The sequence below is a fragment of the Petaurus breviceps genome, unplaced genomic scaffold (assembly GCF_028583685.1).
Source record: "Petaurus breviceps papuanus isolate PSGF00001 unplaced genomic scaffold, PetGlider_PUasm1.0 90919, whole genome shotgun sequence".
Classification (NCBI taxonomy): domain Eukaryota; kingdom Metazoa; phylum Chordata; class Mammalia; order Diprotodontia; family Petauridae; genus Petaurus; species Petaurus breviceps.
The window spans coordinates 43705074-43721107 of record NW_027187378.1 but is presented as its reverse complement, the minus strand read 5'-3'; the positions used below and the strand labels follow the sequence as shown (position 1 = coordinate 43721107).

Below are 16034 nucleotides of genomic sequence, written 5' to 3'. Positions count from 1 at the left end.
TCTCTCTCTCTCTCTCTCTCTCTCTCTCTCTCTCTCTCTCTCTCTCTGTCTCTTGCTTTTTGGAAGGGGGAAGGCAGGGCAATTGGGGTTAAGTGACTTGCCCAAGGTCACACAGCTAGTAAATGTTAAGTGTCTGAGGTTGGATTTGAACTTGGGTCCTCCTGACTCCAGGGCCGGTACTATATTCACTCTGTGCCACCTGGCTGCCCCCATGATGAACTATTTCTTTTTTTTCCATTTAATAGGTTTATTTACAAAGACATATACTATGGTAAATAGTTTGCTTACTCTATTCTTCAAAACTGCTTTTGTAAGTGGTTGTTGTTCTTCAAGTCAGATTCCTATACAGGTGAATCTTATTTCTTAAGCAGCTGATGTCTTACTATGAGGAAAGGTGCAGCAAATCCAGATTCAAAGAATACAGTCATCATTGCCAACGATCGCCATTTGTTTTCTACTGAAAACGGCAGGTTCTTCCCCAGACCCTCCTCATAATGGCTCCTGTGAACCAAGGAGGTGGAGAACCTGTGCAAGCTCTGTCCCACCATGACGCTGCTGAGGGCTCTGCCACAACCGCAGAAGAGGCCGCAATGGAGGAGGAAGAAATGGCTCCGAGTCATGATGAACTATTTCTTAGTTGAATATAATCTGTCAGGATTTTAAAATTTTTGAATTTATGTTCTTCAATAAAATTATTCTGTATTTCTCTTTCTGTGCTTTATCCTTCCATGATTTAAGTATTAGGACTATACATAGCTCATTAAAGGAATCTGGAAGAGTGCTTTCTTAACTTTTAAGAATGATTTGTGTATTTCTGTATGAATTGTTCTTTAACATTTTGATAACATTATTTTGTGAATCCCTCAAGATCTGAAGTTTTGTTCCCCTCTCCTTTTCCTTTTGTTGTTTTTACTTACAGCTAGTTCTGTTTTCTGAGATTGGATTATTTATGGTATCTATTTGTTTTTCTGTTACTATGACTAATGGGTTTGGGTGTAATTACAAAACTTTCTCTTTCAAATGTTTCAATCACTCAATAAGCATTCATTAAGCACTTACTGTGTACCAGGTACTACATTCAGCTCTGGAAAAGAAGACAGAGAAGAGTCCCCATTCTAAAGGACCTTTACAATATGTAATCACTATATACAAACAAAATTTATAAAGGATAAATTGGGGGTAGTCTCAGAAGAAAGACATTAAGAGGAAATGGGAAAGGTTCTTGAGGAAAATGAATCTTTAACTGAGACTTGAGGGAATCCAGGAAAGGTAACAGTCATAGATGAGGAGAGAGAGACCATTCCAGATATGAAGACTAGCACATGAAAATGCTCAAAGGCCAGTGATGTAGTATAATGTATGTATGATAAATAATAGGGGGCTCAGTGTCACTGAATCTCAGAGTGCATGGGCTGGATGGTGTTAGGGAATGCTAAAAAGGTTGGAAGGGATCAGGTTAGGAAGGATCTTAAAAAATGGGGAATTTTATATTTGATTCTGTAGGCAATAGGTATTTACTTAAAAGGCTGGTAATATGGTCAGACTTGTACTCTAGGAAGATCAATTTGATAGGTGAGTGAAGGATGTATTGGAATGGGGAGAGGCTTGAAGCAGGGAGACTAACCAGTAAAATTTTTTTTCAGTCAAAATAAAACAAGGTTCATTAAAGATCTGCCATATTGGCTAGACTCTTAAGGGATCACAGAATTGGTGATGCTTGTATTAACAAGCAGGCTAGATTGAATCTAAACCCAACCAGTAAATTATTACATTAGTTTGAGCATGAAGTCATAACTGCAGCAAGGTAGTGGCAATGTCAGAATAGAGAAGGGGGCACATGGGAAAGATATTATAGAAGTAGAAATGACAGAACTTAACAGTTGATTAGAGATGGGGTGGGGGGTGAGGAATGAAAGATGATAATTAGGCTGTGAGCCTGGGTGATTGGAAGGATGATGCTACCCTAAACTAGAAGAGCCAAGTATCACTACTGGCCAAATATGACACTCTCAAGTATGCATATTAACATGTAATTGGAAAAAATAAAAATATGAGAGAACATGAATAATGTTAATATGTGGTTTTCTAAGTCAGTATGATCCCACAGAGTCCTCATGTATACTTTAGGTAACCCCTGTTACAATTTAAGTTTGACACCATCACCTTAGACAATAATAGGAAAGCTAAGAGGGGAGGGTTTTTGTAGAAAGATTACAAGTTCAGTTTGGGCCATGTTGAATTTAAGATGTCTAGAGAAAGCCAGTTCCAGATATCTAATAGGTAATTAGAGATGTGAGACTAGCAGTGAGGAGAGTGATTACAGTTGGACACATAGAGCTGAGAATCATGTGTATTTGAGTGATAATTGAAACCATGGGAAATGGTACTATAAGAAAGTAAAATAGTCTACTGGGAGAAGAGAAGGCATAGGACAGAATCTTGAGGGACCCAAAGTTAGCAGGTATGATGCTGATGAAACAGGAGTTGTTTGCCAAAAAAAAGAGAGAGAGAAAGAAAGAGAACCAGGAGAGAGCAGTGTCATGAAAAGCTAGAAAGAAAAGATGTAAAAGAAAGAGGGTGATTGACAGAATCAAAGTCTTCAAAGAAGCAAAATGATTAGAAGAGGTCATTAAATTTGACAAATAAAAGATCACAGGACAGGAGCTAGACCGCAAAGAGTTATGAAGAATGTGAGAGGGAAGGAATTAGAAGTGTGTTTTGTAGACAGCCTTCTTATTGAATTTATCCACAAAAGGGATGAGAGTTTCAGGACAATAACTATCAGGGATGAATGGATCAAGTGAAGGTTTTTTGAGGATGGGGAAAACATTTAGATATTTATTTGGAAGTATCCAGTAGATATGGCATGCCTAAATATCACTGTAGACATGATAGTGGGGACAATCTGCAGAAGACAGGATTGGAATGGAATCACTTGTGCATATAATTCCTTCTGTTTACATTGTTTAAATGATTGTGTATATTGCTTTCCTGATCCTACTTCTGTGACTTGGTGTCAGTTCATATAACTCTTTTCAATTTATTCTTAATTCTTCATATTCATCATTACTAGTGGCATAGTAAAATTCCATTATACATACTACAATTTATTTAGTCATTGACCAAACAATGATCACTTATATTTTTTGCAGTTCTTGCTACCACAGAAAATGCTGGTCTAAATATTTTGACCTCTTTAGGGCAAATGACTAGTAATGGAAATCAAAATCAAAGGGTTCAAACATGTTAGTGACTTTTTAATCTTTTTTTTTTTGCCTTTTGGAGGGCAATTGGGGTTAAATAACTTGCCCAAGGTTACATGGCTAGTATTTTTGTGTGGGTGTTAAGTGTCTCAGGCTGGAACCGAACTCGGGTCCTCCCGACTCCAGGGCCGGCGCTTTACTCACTGAGCCACCTAGCCACCCTGACTTTTTAATCTTAATCCCAAATTGTTTTCCAGAATAGTTGACAGTTCTGTCAAAAGTTCATTAGTGTGCCTCCCTTCAGTCCATAAAAAAATAACAATTCCCATCTTTGTCAACTTTTAAAAATTTGCTGTAGATAAGGTAAAACCTTAGAGTTGGTTTAATTTGCATTTTTCTTATTGATAATTTCAATATGCTAGGGTTGCTTTTATATATATAGATAGATATTGAGTTTGCTATTCTTTTCAGAACTGTTCGTTCATATTCATCAAAGGCAATAATTAAGTGGTATAGTGAAACGAGTTCTGAATTTGTAGTCAGATGATCTGGGTTCAAATCTCAACTTCACTTATTACCCATGTGACCCTGGACAAATTATGTAACCTCTCTAGACCACCGTATCCTCATTTATCAAATGAAAGGTCTAGATTAGATTACCTCAAAGGTCCCTTGTAGCTCAAATCAATGGTATTTTGATCCAAGGAAAAAGGCTCATAGTATGATATGTATATTCCTGTTAACTCTCAGTATATCTTTAATCTAACACACCTTATGCAGTTTTTCCTCTCAATTGACAGTCTCCCTTTTTTATCCCAGCTGCATTGATTTTGTTCATACAAAAGCTTTTCAACTTCATGTAATCAAAAATGTATGTTTTATCTTTTGTGATCTCTATCCCTTGTGTGATTAATGACTTGACAGAACTATGGCTATGAAAGATTCCTTTATCCATTTTCCTACATTAAAAAAATGAGTTTTTACATTTAATTCAAGTACCCACTCAGAGTACATTTTGTTTTATCTTTTCCCAGACATTTTTGTTAAATATGGAGCCTGTTCCCAAGTAGTTTATATTCTGTCTTGATGTACACTGGATGATAGAGTTTTATTTTTTTCTGATTCTTGCTTATCCAGTGTGTTCCACTGCTTTACTTTTCTAGCCAACTCTCTTAATTGCCAAATCCAAATGATTCCTCCTCCAACTTGACCTCTCTTCAGTGTCTGACCCTTTTAAACCCATTGTCCTTTGGCATATTCTATAAACCCACGTTATAGAATAACGTGATTTTTTCATGACCTGGCTCAAGGCTGGCTTTCCTCTTAATCATAGGGCACTTCCTTTTCAGTCTCATTTGATGTATCTTCATCCTTGCACTAGTTTACTGACCTTATTGTATGGGTAGGCACAAGGGTTCTGTCTGGTATCTCCTCACTACATATCTAGATATGCTCCATTCAGCTCTACATGTGTTCAATTTTCTAATCATTAGATTATATGAAGTCCTCATCTCTCTCCTAAGCTCCATTTCTGAACCACTAAGTGCCTACTGAACATTTTATCTGGATATCCCACAGGCATCTCAAACTGGTCATGGCCAAAAAATTATTCTCCACCAAACCCATCTCTTTCCATAGCTTCTCTATTTATGTCAAATGTATCACATTGTGACAGGTTTTGATCTTTAGAAAATCAGTTTGTCTACTGTGTAAAGATTTGGATTGGAGACTTTAGACAAGGAGACAAATTAGAAGATTGGTATGATGGTGAAGGTGAGAAGATAACACAGATGAGAGATGTTGTGGATATAAAAATGACAAGATTTGTAAAGCAAATGCAAATGTGGGCTGAGAGTGAAGATTTCAGAAAGAAACCAAATTTTCCAGCCTGGACGACTGGTAATATCTCTAGTATAGAGAATAAACTCCTGGTCTTTATGAGTGTGTGTGTGTGTGTGTGTGTGTGTGTGTGTGTGTGTGTGTGTGTGTATTTAAAACTCTTCATACTCTGGTTTCAACTTTCTTTTTTCTGACTGATCTAGCACTCCTCCTCATGTACTTGACCTTCTAGGCACACTGATTTACTTGGTGTTTTCCTGTAAGACAGTTCAAAACGCATCTCCATTCTATTTTGTAGGATGTTCTCCAAGCCTTTACATGTGGCCTTCCTAGTTTTCCCTCTTAAGAACTCTTGCTCTTTCAAGACAGCTTAGACATAATTTCCCTCAAATGACCTTTCCTTTCCTGTCTCCAGGAAATTATTTTCTTCTTGCTTTGTATATATTTCATATCTAATTATCTGTGTACCATTAGTTCCTCATCCCTCAGGGAAAAAATGCAAATTCCCTGAGGTCAAGGACAGTTTAGCTTTTGTCTTTGCATCTGCATAGCACCAGAAATAGACACATAGTAGGTGTATAACTGTGTGTTAAATTAAATTGGTTTGCCTGGTTTCTGACCTTAGGGAATTATGTCTAATGTATCTCCTAGACTATTGTCATATGATTTTAGAACTGAAAATAACCTTATGGATTATCTAATTCAAACCTCCCTGCTTTCTTTTTTAAACAAAAGAAACCCAGGGATGTTAATAACTAGCATTTACATAGTGCTTTACAAATATCATCTCATTTTATTTTCACAGCCACCTTGTGAAGTATTTACTATTATTGTCCTCCTTTTACAGAAGAGGGAACTTAGGCAGATAGTGGTTAAATGACTTTCCCAGGATCACACAGCTAAGTGTCTGAGTCCAGATTTAATGTTAAGTAACTAGTTTACAATCACAAAGTGAGTGTGGGACAACATGGGCCTGGGTCTTTTGATTTCCAATCCAGATCCTTTTGTCTATACCATACAAGCCTAACTTTGCCGTGGTAACAGTAGAATGAATTAAAGAGGAGGGGGTTGGAATGAGGCAGAAGGGAACAATCACTGAAGATTTTTGAATGGGAAGATGGTGACTCTCTTCCAAGTGATGAGACAGCTTTCCAAATTATTAAAAGCACCTATTTTGTGCCACACATTGTGCTAAATGCTTTGCAAAATCTCATTTGATCCTCAGAACATCTCTGTGAAGTAGGTTCTATTATCATCCCCATTTTCCACCTGGGGAAACAGTCAGACAGAGATTAAATTACTTGTCCAGGGTCATAAAACTAGGAAATAAATCGAATTTGAACTCAGGTCTCCCTGATTCCAGGTCTAAGACTCTATCCTAAGTCATGTCCACCTTCAGGTCTTTATTTGGGGTTTTCTTGGCAAAGATACTGGAATGCTTTGCCATTTCCTTCTCAAGCTAATTTTATAAATGAGGAAACTGAGGCAAATAAAGTTGAATGACTGTTGTGGAAATGTGAATTTAAGATCTTCCCTGCCCCTAGGCCCTTTGATAGGCTTAAGTGCACCTGGAGCCTTTGGCAGGAGGCTTGTTTTTCAGGAGATACTTTGTGATTGGGCAGTGGGTCAAGAGGGTTGTGACATTTCTCTAAGCCAGGAGAATGCTATATAAACCCTGATGTGAGGCTTTGTTTTGGGACTCACTTTGAGAAGTGTTGTGTGATTTAACCAGAGGAGACTCTGGGCAGCTGTTGAGAGTCCCCAGGCTTTGAAAAACCCAGATGTTGATGCTTCTCTGTCTGGTAACTGTGACTAGGTATGGATGTAATGGTCAGACAGTTGAACACCTGTCTGCTTGAAATGTTTCTCTGTCTTCTTATAACTTCTGTGTGTATACTCTGAAGTTCAGGGTGCTGAATTTTTCTCCTGAACTAGGTAAATGATATGTTTGATTGGTTAAAGCAAGATTGTTAACTTTGATTGTATCCCTGGGTTTCTTTTGTTTAAAAAAGAAAGCAGGGAGGTTTGAATTAGATAATCCATAAGGTTATTTTCAGTTCTAAAATCATATGACAATAGTCTAGGAGATACATTAGACATAATTCCCTAAGGTCAGAAACCAGGCAAACCAATTTAATTTAACACACAGTTATACACCTACTATGTGTCTATTTCTGGTGCTATGCAGATGCAAAGACAAAAGCTAAACTGTCCTTGACCTCAGGGAATTTGCATTTTTTCCCTGAGGGGTGAGGAACTTTGAGTTGCTTTCCTTTAGAAAAGCAGATCTAAGAATCTGTATTGACAGCTACCCTGGGGACACTGGGGTGCTTGCCATTACAATGATTTGTCCAGGAAATCACAGCTAGTAATTGTCTGAGGCTATATTTGAACTCAGAAAGATAAGTGTTCCTGGCTCTAGACCTGGCATTCTTTCCACTGTGCCACTGAGCTACCTAGCTGAGTTGAAAAAATATTTATTAAGGAGTACCAGGTGCAAGTCACAGGAGTAGAACCCAGAGATATATTAAAAGACAAATAAACAGCAACAACAAAAACAAAGCAATGCCTACCTTCAAGGAGCTTACAGATTCTGCTTTTGGGATACAGCTTGTCCCAAAGCCCACTGAATGCTCTGTGCTGAAGAAGATGGCACAAGGCAAGAGCTTCAGTTCTCACACTGTTCCCTCTTGCAACTCATCAAGGGCCTAGTACCCTTGGAGGACTCTTCAGATGGCAGTCTTCCTTCAGGGCACTTAAAGTCCCCTTTGGGAACTCATCAAGTTCTTTATTGTCTTCTTCTATGGTCTAGTCACTTGAGAGGCTTCTCTGACTTCCAACTTCAAAAGGGAGGATGGAAGAGGCCAGCCCAACTTCAGGGCAATGAAGGAAGAGATTCTGGGAAGACATGAGAAGAGCAGGAAGTCTGCAGTATATCTTTATTCTCAACTTGCTACTCTAGAGACTGCACAGAGTTTCTCCTTGGATGGGAACAAGATGATCCTTCTCATTTGAACAGAGTTATCTTGTTTCCAAAGAGAGAACTCTTTCACTCTATTGTCTGCTATATCTTCTCCTATGTATGTATTCCCTGATTTGTTTTTGCTCTGATTTGGATGAATGGGTTTATTTGATATTCTCTTTGTGTGTTCCTTGTGGAATTGGTATTTGGTGGGAAAATGATCAAGTCTTGGATATAGAGCCTGGTGTCTTCTGTCCCCTGAAAAAAGACAAATTGATCAGAAGTTAGACAGAAGCTAAGCATATCCCTTAGACAAACAAAATTTAAAGGAGAAGATAGATATATGTCTAGTTCATACCCCTGTTATAAATGAAAATCTATGTGCTCTGTCCAGGGAATAAACCACACTTGTTGAGGATCCAGGAATCTTCATAACCTTTATTTTACATTTATTTTGTAATAAATGGGTAACCTCTGGGAAAAGACTACAAAGGATCAAACAAAAGCAAGTCCTTTTTATGCTGTTTCATTTAACTTTCATGCCATTCTTCCTTTTTGAGCTGGGATTGGCTTCAGCTCTTCTGGGTTAAAATCTCTCTGACCTGTCCACTAAGCATTCTTGTCAATAAAAAGTCGGTGACCATCTCCCAATGGTCTGAGCCAGCCTAGCTCAGGCCCCTCTTTACCGATGTATGGCCTCCCACATGTAAACACCCATTGTTCCCATAGAATCTGTGGAAACTGAATTGCCAGCATTTCTCACACCCCCTCTCTGTGAGGAGAGTAAAGTGACCTCCAATCCCAGAAATGAACTTTCTCTAGGAGAAAGGTGGTGGAAGAAGAGGCTAGAGATGTCTATTCTGCCTCCATTTGAGCAACATAGGGATAAGCCCTTGTCATATGTGGTTCCCGTCACTACCGGTGAACCTCACTACACATATAGGGGCTTCACCCTTCATTAAAAATGCAAAGTAATTAAATATAACTTGGCTACAAATACAAAGTGATTTTCACATAGGTGAAAAATATTTGGAGGAAGAGGTAGGTATGAATCATCAATAAATCAGCAATAGGTGAAGTAACCTCTAAATATGCTTAGAAGGAAATTAGGCTTTATAAGAGGTTGAGATAAGAAGGGAAGGGCAGTTAAGATGAGAGGAGACAGCTGTGGTCAGGTAAGGTGGGGGCAGTGCAAACGAAATGGCAGGTCAAGTAAAAGGCACAACTAATACAAAAGTTTTACTGGAATGGAGCATGCCAGAAAAAAAGATCAATATGAAATAAACTTGGGAAAATAATAAAGAGTCATATTGTGGAGGGCTTTAAATTCCAGTCTGAATATTTTGAATTTTATTCTAGAAATCAGGGATGAGAAGCATGACTTTTCCAAGGAATGCAACAGCTTTCCAAAGGCAGTATCCTTTGGATTGGCTTTAGCCAAGGTGTAATTTTCCTTTGGAGTTAGTAAGCTCATTTTTTTTTTTTGATTTAGTAGCTTTGTGGTGGAAGAGGACAGAGAATAGAATCTGGAATCAAGATCCAAGAAGAGTCAAGTTCAAATGTTACTTCAAACACTTAATAACTTTCTGACCCTGAATAAGTTAACCTCTGTGTGCCTCAGTTTCTGTGCCTTCACTATAAAAATGGGGATCAAAGTAGCACTGATCTCCATGAGGATCAAATAAGTTAACCCTTTGCAAATCTTAAATAGTACTTTGCAAGGTACTATTTAAATACTAGCTATTTATTTTTAATTATTATATTGGTAAGAATAATAACAACTAGGCATTTCAACAGCAGAAAGGTGACCACCAAGGGGGTGAATTTCTTTGCCCACAAAACACTATTTCCTAAGGCAAGAAAGATTTTTAATATTCTTCAGGGGAGGATAAAATCTCACTGATTAAATCACTAATTTTTTTTGAACATCAAAATGTAATTCTGGATTTTTGCTATCTCTCTTATATCTGGGACAAAGTTAACAGGACACCTTTAGGAACATTTTCTTTTAAGTGCATTAAGTGTAATTGCCAAAAATTATCTATGTGAGTCAGCTGGCCCTAATCTAGGCTTTTTTTTTTTTTATACAATGAATGAATGAATAAATACAGATAACGACTTCACTGTAATGAAAAAGAGATCCTAGTTGCCTGACATTTCTAAATGTATGATAAATCAAAGGAATTTGCATTTTCTGACCTCATATTCAGCATCTTTAGAAACTCAACCCCTGCCAATTTTGATACTAGCAGGGAGGGAAAAAAAAGCTTTTTTGCAGACCTGCAAAACCTCTTCTTAATGGAGAGAGATCAGAACCTGACTTCTGTTCAAATTGGATTAGTTTTGTACATGTTCAATACTGGAAAAATGGTTTATAAGAAGAAATGGCCTCAGTTAATTATGACTCTCCATTCCACTCTGATTCAATCAAACCTTCTAAGATAAGGGCCGATATTTGGGAGCTTATCGGAACCTCTTGAGATTTTTTTCTCCCCCTTTTACTTGGGCTTTAAATCTTTTTCAGCACACTGCACAATGCCCTTGATTAACTGATGTTTAGTTGAATCTCAAAGTTTTGACTTGAAAGAAGGTAATTGCTAGCATAATGCCACTGTGAGTATAACAGAAGAAAAAATAAAGTCAAAACACTTTACTTCATTTTTTTCTAAAACACTTTTTTTCCTTCTTTTTTGTTTTTGGCAAAGCTTTTCAAGTACTTTTGCTTCAAGCTGATCTCAGTAATTAAAAGAACTGATAAAAAAAAACTGTCTTGAAAAGGATCTCTGCATATTAAAGTTCATTAAAATGTAATTTCCACAAAACAGGACATTTTATAATATCTATACATGTGAACAAAAAGAGAAAATTGGATTTTTTTCCCCTGCACATACCCCCAGGCCATGTGTTCTAATTACAATTTAGTTATATAAATGAGAACTTTACACATTAACAAGTAGTTACATGGTTATTAACTCAATTTTTCTTTAGAGAATTGAAAAAGAAGGGAATGGGGACTGGGAAACCTATTTACTAAGGTATCTATCTCTTAAAAGATGTGTCAACTGTTCAGTTCTAAGATTCACATTTTTAAAAGGAGAAAGATAACCTATGTTCTAGTCAGAGGAGAGGATGGTAAAAAGTTTTGAGATCATTTCCAAATGAGGATTCCTTGAAGGAATTGAAGATATGTAGCTTTAAAAATAGCACAATTAGGGAGACAATGATCCCTGTCTTCAAAACACAAGAGGGATTAGACCTGTTCCACTTGGTCCTGGAGATCAGGACAGGGAAGAATGGATGCAAACAGCAGAGAAGCAGTTTGGGGCTTAATGTAAAGAAATAATGCACTTGTCAATAATTAGATATTCAAAAGTGGAATGAGTTTCTTCAAGAGCTGGTAGGTGCTGTCTTACTTGAGAACTTCAATCAAAATCAATCTCTTATTTGAGGTCTTCAATTAAAAAAGATAATTACTTCAAATAAAAAAAATTATGGTTGTGGTACAGAAAGGATTTTTCTTTTGATAGAAGTCAGATTAGATAGCCATTATGATCTCTTCCAATTCAAGGGATTCCATAATTCCCTGATTCTTCCCACAAAAAGTTATATTTGTTATTTAAAACTTTTTTTTAGTTGTATTTGTTATTGGAAACTTCTTCAGAAAACTTGTGATTTCAATGGTGAGGATAATCTTCTACCAATGGCCATCGCGATTCCTCTATCCCTTAGTGGATGGTTTCATGTATTTCTTTGGTCAGAAATGTCATCCCTTGGTGTCCAGATTGCTAAGGATGAATGTCTCTGAATTTGGCATCTCTGGTCTTAGGCTACCAAACATAGTCAGTCGCCAGAATATTTCTTTCCAGCTTGCTAAGACCTGACAATCTTTGTTCCACTAACACAGTCTTTTAGGGCTCAGGATTTCCTGTATGCCATGATGAAATAAAAGAAGCAGATGTTAGTAAAGGCCCTAGGAAACAAAAGAATGATCACAAGGCTTTGAAAATATGATATACTTAGCAGGAACCAGCATCCAAAAGAATTGGTTGTTCCAGGTCAACTGACTGAAATTGTCAATTTAATACATTGTGGAACGTCATGAAGATAAAATAGCTTGAAGATACATAGAACCTTAAGATTGTAGGACTATAATCTCTAGAGTCTGAAAGGAACTTAAGAACTATTTAGTCCAGTACTTCTCATTATTAAAATGAAGGTGAAACCCAGATTGGTTAAGTTATTTGCCTAAGGTTACACATATAGCTAGGATTTCCTATGATTTAATTTCAGTTCTTTCATTCATTGCCTCCCTCATTATAATGTTAGCTCCATGAAAGAAATATCCGTTTCCACTTTGATTGTATCCTCATTGCTTGAACTAGTGTTTTGTCCATTTTAAGCAATTAAATGCTTTTTCATTCATTAATTCATCCGTTAATTTATTTCCTCTGTACCACACTTACTTCCAAGTGAATTTCCTAGTGATGGAATTTTTCCACTGGTTGAAGGATTATGAATAAATGAATGAGTGAGTAAGATTTAATCATCTACTTTGTGTAAAAGGTGTGGGTTAAGTATGAGAGATACAATAGAACCAAAGAAACAGTCTTTTCTCTCATTGAGTTCATAACCTAATGGGAGAGAAAACATATATAGGAAGTTTCAGATGCAAGTCAGATGGAAAGTTTCCATGGTCCCTTGGGTTGTAGAAACAAAGTAACATACCTTCTTTAATGTTTCCAGTTACAAAATCATATCTGTTTCTGATTCTTGAACCATTGAACCATTTCCAAGTACCAAGGACTTTTATGTCAAGGGCTTTCTTTGGGAGGTGTGTGTGTGTGTGTGTGTGTGTGTGTGTGTGTGTGTGTGTGACAGAGAGAGAGAGAGAGAGAGAGAGAGAGAGAGGAGGAGGAAGTGAGGGAGGAGGGAGTAGGAAGGGAGGTGGGGAGCTTACATGCCTACAAAAGCATTTACCAGGTCACATCTCCATAGCAAGGTTGCTTTTCAAGACATTGGGTACAGGGGCTGAGCGGGAAACAAAACCAGTCATCTGGAGAATGATTCCATTCCCAGGATTCTTGGGCTCCCTTGGCCATTTGTGGCAGTTGGTTACTGGCTTTATATTGGTTTGGTGGTGAGGAAGGTGGGCATTTCACAGGCTTTGGTCTAATCAATGATGTCTGAATGTTATGGGCTGGAAGTAGAATTGGTAGTCTGAAGGGAACTGCTATTCCTAGACCTCTTTGGTTCAGAGTGCAGGGGTTTCTCTATGGGGATCCATGGGCATAAGAGAAGAGGTGGTTGTTGAAGTGGTGATAGAGGCAGTGTCTGAATTTGCTTGACATACTCTGTTTCCTATCTCTTCATAAGCATGTCTTGCTAATTCATCTGGAATGACTTGCCTGCCTTCTGGGAGGTAGTTGGTTGATCAGTGGAGTCCTAGCCAATGTGATGATATATCAATGCCCAAGTGAGAAGTGTTTGTTAGCACAGAGCCCAATACAATATAACTATTTAATAAATATTTGTTGATGGATTCTAAATATTCAAGAAACTTAGTCTTGAAGAGCTAAGTAATATTCTAGAAATGAACTAAAGGTTTTGTTCTCATTGTGCCCCATTTCTGATCTCCCTCAGGACAAAGTAATTGAAATTCATTCATCCATATATTTATTGTCACTTACATGATAATCAGTAAAGAATTTTATTAGAGCTTTGGGATAACAGAGAATGGAGGTGCTAAATGAACGTCACCTTATTTAGTAAGATAAACCAAAGAGGGTCTTTCAGGCACTTAGTCATTCTCCTGGGTGCTATTAATAATATCTTTAAAGTATTTTGTTCTTGAGCAAAATGCAGAGTTTGTGTAATGTAGTATCCTTTTGGTAATTAATCATGTTCCTCATGAAAGCTCTTTTTTAGTTGACATCAGAAGATGTCAGCATTGATTCTTGTGTTGTTGTTTAATTGTCAAGTGTTTGTTTGTTATCTGGTCAATTAGATTGCAAGCTATCAGTGGGAAGAAACTAGGTTTATTTCTTCCTATCCCCAAGGCACTTAATATAGTGCCTAGCAGAAAGTGAGTGCTCAAGGCATCGAGATTCACAGCATATAAGAGATTCTAGAGAGCATCTTCTCCAACCTTCTTTTTGTAAAGATGGAAAAGCTGAAGGTCAAAGACATTAATAGGCTTGACCAAGGCCACATGGTCATGGCAGAGTTAGACCTTTTTCTTTGTATCATGGACAGAATACTAATTTCATGATTCTAAGACTAGTTTTCTTTTAATTACATCAGACTGATTCCCCCTAGACAAAGTTTAGAGTTTGAAGGGACTTCAGAATTTATCTGGCTGAACCCTTACCCAAAGCATGAATCTAATTTATATTATCCTCTATAAGTGGTTGCCAAACACCTGCTTCAAGATGTACAATAATATGGAACTCGTTATCTTCAGAGGCAGTCAGAAAGTTGCTTGAATTTAAATAAATGCCACAAGGACTTTTTTTGTACTATCTAACAGCTGACCTTTCACTGGTCTAGGAAGAAGGTGAGGCAGTTAGAGATGCCAGTCATCAGACTCATAGAAGAAAGAAGTGGTAATTAGAGTCTGCACCCAGAGACAAACCAGAGTATTAGAGAGAGTAGGGTTGCCATGGCAAGGAAAGCAACAAAAGCAGGAGTTAAGAGGTCAAATATCAATACATTTGGAGACCATACAGAGAACTGGAACAGGAGCAGAGTTTTGAAATGCATCCAGAAGTTTCAAGAAAACTGGAATAAAGCATCCCAATAGAATTCAAACTCTCTGAGGGCAAAAACTATATCAGACATAGTAATCACTTAATAAGTGTTTATTGAATTGAACTAAGTTCAGTGATCATAGAAGAATGACTATGTCCAGTGACTATAATTTGGTAATATAAAGCTCAGTAGGCAGAATACCGTCTGAGTATGGCAAATTTGGGTAGAGCTGGGCCTCCCTAGTAAGCTTGATGCTTGAGGAAATGTACACATAACCAGAGGGACCTTGGAGATGGGTTGGGGACAAGGTACTATTAGATAACATAAGGAGAGTAATTTCAAAGTTCTGGTTAGGCAAGGATTCTAGGAGAATTAGCAGACAGACCAGGGATTCGTATTTGGGAAAGAGAGACAAAGATTTAGAGAGCTTAGACTCTAAATCTTAAAGATTTAGAATGATCTTATGCAGTGATTTTCTTTCCTGTCTCTCATATTTTCTGTCTTATGTTAGACAATCTCCCACTTCTTGAAGAGATTCTATGAGATCAACATAAATTCAGGAATTGTGTGGCATTCTTACCTTGTTGGGGCTCTGAAGCTTAGATTCAATGGAAGTACTGAAGATAGTCTTCTGCTGAAGAAATTGTTCTTCCGTCATTTTTCTGTTGTATCTGACTCCTCATGACCCCATTTGGGGTTTTCTTGGCAAAGATACTGGAGTGGTTTGCCATTTCCTTCTCCAGCTCATTTTACAGATGAGGGAACTGAGGAAAACAGGGTAATGTGACTTGCCCAGAGTCACACAGCTGTCTGAGACCAGATCTGAACTCAGGAAAATGAGCCTTCCTGTGCTACCTAATTGTATGCTGAAGAATACACTACGTTAAGTGCATGATGGTTCCTATGCTCACTCCTTAGGCTCATTGCCTTCCTAGTTTACTAGCTATGGAATCAAATTCTCCCAAGTCATCTTCCTACCTTGCTGCCCAGCTACTGGCCCTGCTGCTGTTCCCTGCAGCCTGGACTTCCAGAATCCATGTCATGTAACATCTAAGCCATTTGACTTTGAAGCTAGGGCCACAAGGAGGTGCTGCCTCGATTGGTATGGGAGCACACCATCTCTAGGTCACCACACCTTCTCCCCAGCCATCTCTTTTTCATGCCACCTTGTTAATGCTATTCCTTCTCTTGCTGTACCCTTCACACCTTACCTACAGAGACCATTCCCTGAAGGAGTGTGATAGTAATGGCAATTAAAGATTCCCCTGTATTGGCTTGGTTTT

At 37.8% G+C, this 16034-nt stretch overlaps 1 pseudogene; it reads right to left on the bottom strand.

Annotated features, from left to right (window-relative positions):
- Window positions 1–222: 222 nt before the first annotated feature.
- Window positions 223–622, bottom strand: LOC138151846 (cytochrome c oxidase subunit 7C, mitochondrial pseudogene; annotated as a pseudogene).
- Between the last annotated feature and the right edge of the window lie 15412 nt (window positions 623–16034).